The sequence below is a fragment of the Anser anser genome (assembly GCF_964211835.1).
Source record: "Anser anser genome assembly, chromosome: 6".
Classification (NCBI taxonomy): domain Eukaryota; kingdom Metazoa; phylum Chordata; class Aves; order Anseriformes; family Anatidae; genus Anser; species Anser anser.
In genome coordinates, this window is record NC_139726.1 from 877,153 (window position 1) to 884,035 (window position 6,883).

Here is a 6,883-nt window from a genome sequence, read left to right on the forward strand (position 1 = left end):
CCAAGCCCATGTGAAAGAATTCCAAAACCAAACCCTCTGAAAAACATTATGAAATTTTAACCCAATTTTCCTGAGCAGCTGATTCATGGAGGCTGATACCAAATACGTGGGCACTGGAACAGGCTCCCCAGGGCAGTGGTCACTGCACTGAGCCTGCTGGAATTCAAGGAGCATTTGGACAACGTTCTCAGACACATGTTCTGATTATTATTATTATTATTATTATTATTATTATTATTATTATTATTATTATTATTGGTGGTCCTTTGGGGACCCAGGATCTGGACTCAATGATCTTTGTGGGTCCCTTCCAGCTCGGGGTATTCTATGATCTCCCCGACCCTGGGCCATTTCCACTGCCGCTGAGAGGTCCAGGCTGTCCCTTCCCATGCCAAGCGGGCTCCCTGTGCCATGCCCCGTGTGGTGGCAGAAGGGACACGTGGCGCTGAGCATCCCATGCAGTGTGCCGGAGGCTGAGGTGCGCTCGCTCCCGGCAGGTTTGGAGGCTCCTCGACGCTTCTCCGTTAGGGTGAGAAAGCCAAGTCATAATGCAGAATAAAACGCGTTCAGCTCCTTCGAGGGTGACCCCGAGCAGGAGGAGAGCACACGCCTGGACGTGGTCTGCTGAGCATTATCTGCCTGTACTGCATCGCTCTGCGCTCGGGTCTGTGCAGGACTCTGCCAGCCACGCTCCGCTTGTGCTCCCGCGGGTCCTTTAGAGGGAAAACATTTGTCCCTCAGTCCAGCGACTGCCAAAGTGCTTCAGACATTTCAGCTCAGTATTAACGAATGTTCCTGAGGTGTAGGGCCAGCCTCATCGCAGCGCTGGGTGCGGGGTGGGAGCGGTCTGTGCTGGCGAAGGAGGCAGAGCACAAAGCCCCGCGCTTGCTGAGGGCGCTCTGGGGAAAAGCATGCACCATGAGAGCCCTCTCCTGCTCTCAGTGCACTTTTCTGCAGATCACGGTGGTCATAGTGAGGGACGGAGACCCCGCACGCATCATTTATATGGGATAGGGCATCGCAGTGGCAAGACGGTCCCTAAATCCTCCGGCTGGAGGCTGGGCCTGAGGCAATTCATCAGGGAGGCAGGCAAGGACACGTGCCCACGCCTTCAGCAAACAGGAATATGCACGTACACACAAGGGCAATTACTTTGTGCGAATGTGACAAGGGAAAATTGAACGTAAAGTCTGCTGTAAACAGCCAATAAATCTTGCTTTCTGCGGCGTGTCTTCCGCCGGGCCAGGGGGAGCCCCTGGTGCTCCGAACCCCCCGCGTGGGGTCTGGGGCCGGAGTGGGGCTGGTGTGTGCCCCCTGCCCGCAGCAGCCCGTCCCTCGGGCAGCTCAGCACCCAGGGGCCCTGGGGGTGCCGGTGACCCCAACCACAGCGGCACCTCCCGGGGCGCTGGGGGGCGGCGCAGCCACAGCCGGGGCCGGGGAGGAAAGTTTGTAAAGAAAGTACTGAACACAGACTTCCCGTGGTATCAGAAGGAAAATTTATGCATCGCCTTTGAGTTCAACTTCTCCATTAAAGCTTTTTCCCTATAATCTAGGGAGTTCTTATCTTGGTGACTTATGATGTTATGGAGGGGCTCATGCATGGAAAATGTCAATAGAAATAGTAACTCTAGAAGGGAAGGGCCTCCTAATTAGTCCCCATTTAGATTTTATGATGGCTTTGAGATCTGCTCATCCTGACAGTGCGCACTCTGGTTACATATTGTTCTAGCCTGAGGGAACCATAGGAAAATCCAGATTTATTGTACCTATCATACCAGCATATTTCATTTGCCATTATGAGCAGCCATCTCGCAATGATGCAGGAGTATTTATTACAGATTAAATTGTAGGACCTGGATGGTTTAGTGAGGTTCTTGAGGTATCATTTATGTCATTAACTGGCTCATTATCAGATCTGCAAATCTCAATTCCTTTTTCTGTGCCTTCTGTTTCAGAGCCGGGGCCGGGGGTGCGCGTGTGCACGCGTGTGCCAGGTGTGCGTGTGTCACGCGTGTGCGGGGCCTGGGGCAGGGCCAGGCACAGCCACGCGCCCGTGCGGGGCCGTGCCCAGGAGCTGGGGCGGCTGCGGGTGAGTTGCAGCACTCCGGGGCTGCACATGCGGCCACCAGGGCACAAATCCGCTGTGAGCGAGGGCTGGTGTTCCGGCCGGCCCTCTCCCGTGTGTTCCTTCACTGATTCCTCTCCATTAAACTGCGACTTCAAAGTGAAAAGCTGAGAAAGGTGGTGGTAGGAGAGGAGGTAATTCAACTCTGATTATTTAACAAGTCTATTGCAAGCGTAAGCTTATTACCGGTTGCAAAAGAATATGCTGGATTTTTTTTTCTCTCTCTCTTTTATGCTTTATCTCCGTTTGGAGAATTATTTGAAGAGGTTCAATCCAGTCCTGATTGTTGTTGTTAAAGCAGAAGGAGAGCGGGGTGCTCAGACCTTTGCTCGGCTCCCAGACTTTCCAGAAAACTCACTGGGAGAAAGGAGCTTACCGACACTGCCTCTACTCTTCGATTTAGTGATATTATTTGAATTTATTGTTCGATTCAACTTGTGTGTCCCTCCTTGTTGGTATTTGCCCTATTTACTCTCTGATATTGCTTTTTCATAAAACCAGGGAATGGCATTTAAGTTGTTGTGTTCTTTGGTATTAAAACGCACTTCAGACAAGCGCAGGAGGACACCCAGGATTGCTGGGTTCAGGTCACAGACTACAGAGGAAAGCGTGCCATTGTTGGGTTGTGGAGATTAATTAATTCATTTGATGGCTAATATTTGCAGGGAAACTAAAGCTTGGAAGCTGGTAATAATGCGTAAGAAATACAGTCTCTTATCTCCCATCACTTCGCAAGCAAAAGGGAGTTAAAAGATTCCTCAATGTGTTTGCATTAGTTGATTGCACCTGAAAGTTATTTTTGTAAAAGTAGTAATTTTTTGACTCTAAACTCATGGCATTAAAAGGATAAATACAGTCAATTACCTCCCAGTGATTGCTTACCAAAGGGATATTTCACATCTGCTTTTCTGATGACTTCGCAGCTCAGTGCCGACAAGGTACGTGTTATGAGTGGTGTGATTTAAATGTTTTGCTCTGACACAAAGAGAGGACCATCGTGGAAGGGAGACAAAAGCTAAGCTCAAGCACAATGAGAGTTTGGTGCAGATGTCTCCAGATTGGATGATTGACACTAAAACATTTTCTACACTGAAAGTCTGAACACAAAGGAAGCCACCACCTAGAAACCCCTCAGTTAAACTTGTTGCTTGCAACCTAGAGTTAATAAAACAGTGCTGAAAGGTCAGGTGGGAAGAGTTTCACTTCCTTCCTCCACACCAGGTAATTTAGAGGCTTCCTAACATCTTTGTCCTTATTATGCTGATTGGAGAGATCTTCCCCTACGAATGCCTTAAACTTTCACCCATAAATATATATATATAAATTTTAACCTCTGAAGTCCATAATACATTCTGGGTCTCTGTGTAAAAATTTCTTTAACGGTTTGTAGGTGTCTTGTAACAGATCTATCTTGTCTGAAGTTAAATTGTGCAAACAGGGTTTAAAACAAAAGACGTGAGACTATTTAGAATGCACTTTTTTTACTTAAAAGAATCAGAATACCATATATATTAAAAATCTTTAAATGAGATGGTTTACTCTGTAACTGATAAGTGGCCCTTTTCTCTTTTTTATATTTATTCTTCATTTTCCTTTTTGAATCTAAAAAAGGGGCATTTAAAAACTGAAAAAAAAAAAAAAAGAAAGGAAAGGACAGGACAAAAGGACTTACGTGTAGTATGTTTATCTTGTATCAGCCTTCTTATAACTGTATTCAGCACTCACGCTATGTAAGGAAACCTTATATAAGAATGGTAAGACTGTAAATAAGAAGTGGTAATGTGTGTCTTCTTTTAAAGAATATTTTCTGTTCTGAACAGCTGCAATGCCATTAGATAATTTAGATATTTTGTATGCTTTAAAACTACAACTACATCAGCAAGGAGAGCATCTGTAAATACAAATGGTGTGAATATTGCTTAGCTATTCCCTTGGTAGGTATTTTAAAATGAAAATGGATTGTAATTATTAGGAAAAAAAAATCCCTTACCTGAGTTGATAGCCAATTACTGAGAACTTAGTGCTAAATGAGTCGTCTCTCGCAGCCTGTATACTATAGGTACCCTTGAATAAATACAAATCTGTAATGCTATAAATAGGCTCCTTGAAATAAGAGTCTTATCTGAGCCTGCTTTGTAATGCTGCTCTCACCAAGCTCAGGCTTTGCAGCATAATCTTAATATTGAGCTTGCTCTTTAATCTCCATTCTTTTTTAGGTTAGTCTAGACTGTTCCTGGAGCTGTAGCACTCGCTGGGTTGCCGTAGGAACAAGGAATTCAAGTAAATATGCTCATGGAAAAGAAATGCCTACTAATTAAATGTGGATAGCATTGATAAGTTGCCAGATCTGGGAGAATGAAGACCACAATGTCCTTTGATGTAATTCATTAGAAAATACGTATATATATATATACATAGATATATATGAGACATGTACAAGACTTATATAAGATACACATCTTTGTGGGGAGGGCTACATAAGTTGAAGACGGAGGCAACATTTTTATATAGAAGTGACACTTTATACGATTTTGTTCCTTTCAAGGCTGTAAATTCTGTAATCCTGTGCGTATTTCCTTTTATTGCATTTACATGGCAGATAAAGACATTTGGCTCACTGCTGCGAGGGCTGGAAGCCCGGATTAATTCCTCACCAAACCGGAGCCCTGTGGCAGGACGATCCTTCCGGCTGTGTCGGGGGAGGAGGCCCCTGGCCCTGGAGGCCAAAGGTGTCCCCCCCCCGGACGCACATCTCCTCGGGGAGGTGCAGGAGAGACCCCCCTGCGGGGCACAGCGGGGTGCAGGATGGCCAAAGGGGTACCGGCACGGAGCTCACGGCCCCCCTGCGTACCAGCCGGAGGATGGACAGGCAGGCTTCGCTCTTAGTCCATGTTTTGGCTTTGCCTCTCTCCACAGCACTGCGTGCCTCCACTTACTGTGCGTAAGAACAGGATGATAAAACTTCTGCTCTCCTCACTTTCTCTTTGTTTCCTACCTAGTTGGTTCCTTTCTTCTCAGGAAAGGGTCGCTTAATCTTGTGCACATAAATCTAACCCAGCCAGAGCCGAACTTGTCAGGGCTGCAAGGGCTGGTTGCTCGGGGATGCTACAAAAATCCAAATTTTTCCAACTGTGCTATTCTGGAAGGAAATTCTTAAAAGGTAAATTGAAAGATTCTTGATTGAATGCAACTGAGCGTGTGCCTAAATAAGCACATAAATGAACAGGTTACAAAAATAAAATATTTTTCTCTCTTTAAGGAATTCCAGCTGCACCAGGGGCCAGGAGGGTGCCTAACATGTAAATAGGTACAGGATCAGGCCCTAAGATTTCTTGCCTCTTGCAGCTACGGTCTTCACCCTCTGCCCGTCTGCGTGTCAGGCACAGCCTGCCCTTTCAGCGCCTGGAAGCCGCAGGCAGCGGTGGGCACCAGGGTGCAACCTGCCATTAATTGGTCCTCTCCCCGCTGCTGGCACTGCGCGAGATGCAGATGAGAGGTGGCAGATCACTGCTGTGATGGAGAAGCATCTGGAAGAAAGACAACCTGATCTCTGTGCCCCCGACCATTTACAATTTATATGTCCTTGTCAGGTAGGGAGTTTGATGACTCTAATGTCATGTTTGTCCTTCACCCTGAGAAAATCTCCTTTTAAAGATCACCAGCCCATCTCTATTGACAGTAACCGTGCAGGTCACGATATTAACATGTGTTGGATTTTTCCAAAATACTGATCTTCTTTAGCCGTAAAGAAAAAGGGAAAAATCAGAGCCCGTGATTCACGAGGCAGCCGGGACTCGGGCCAGGCGCAGCCTCACGTGGAGGCAGCACCAGCCCCTCCTGCCGAAGCTGGAGGTGCTCCCCGGGGCGAAGCAGGGCACGGCACCTCGGCTCTGCTCCTCTTCGGGGAGTGGCTCTCTGAAAGGAGGGTAGCTGCCTGTCCTGGCAGGAGGCCTGGCATTCCCATTGCAGGACTGATGAATCCTGCCCTCCTAGCTCTCAGAAAGCTACACCGTGTTAAAGAGACAATGTGAGGACAACAGAAAGCCTGTGTTTTGTTGCATTGTCTCCCTTTCCTCCCTCATGTTCAGGGCCGGGTAGGATCAGGTCCAACAGCAAGGAGCACACTCATTCCTGCATTTTTCCTGCCTGGGGGAGGCCTATCTGCAGCACGGAGGGGCTGTGCCGCAGCCAGGGATGGAGTTGGAAGCTGCTCTGACTGCCAGAATGCAGGGCAGCAGCCAACCTCCTGCCCCCATCGTGCCCTCACCTGGTGCTGGCACTGCTGCCCGTGTGCTGCTCCTGTTGTGGCATCAAATCATGTGTTTTTTCAGAAAGGCCACAACCAAGCACCGTATGGGCCATGAAATCCAGCATTTCACAGGACACGTCCAATGCCCCTCTGCTTCGGCCAGGCTTTGCTGTTGGTGTGGTTGCAGCACGCAGAAGTCGTGCCTCTTCCATGAGAATTTCAGGGAAGCAGGTGCTGGGACCACGTGGAGCTGCTTCTCATTTCTAAAACACTTCCAAACAGAGAAGTCAGAAACTTCCACAGTCAGAAATTAGCTGAGGATAGACTTACTGTGTCCACTTTCCTGCTGTCCTTGCCCATGCAGGTTTGTTCTCTCCAGAGATCAAACAAGTGCCCAGTGCCCCATTCAGCACAGTTCCAGCTATTCAGGTGATGCAGCTTCCACCACGTCCCTTGGGAGACCACTAGGAACGCTCCACAAGACAAAGGTGTCTTTTGAATTTCAGCCC

At 47.8% G+C, this 6,883-nt stretch overlaps 1 long non-coding RNA gene across 2 annotated transcripts; it reads left to right on the forward strand.

The window, feature by feature from the left end:
* Window positions 1-893: 893 nt before the first annotated feature.
* On the forward strand, window positions 894-4,975 carry LOC310901615. Of its 2 annotated transcripts, XR_014585951.1 has the most exons (4): window positions 3,394-3,507; window positions 3,823-3,879; window positions 4,342-4,405; window positions 4,725-4,975. It is a non-coding gene; the product is annotated as an uncharacterized lncRNA (long non-coding RNA). The 2 variants fall into 2 exon arrangements; XR_014585950.1 differs by lacking the exons at window positions 3,394-3,507; window positions 3,823-3,879 and adding an exon at window positions 894-3,063.
* Window positions 4,976-6,883: the final 1,908 nt, after the last annotated feature.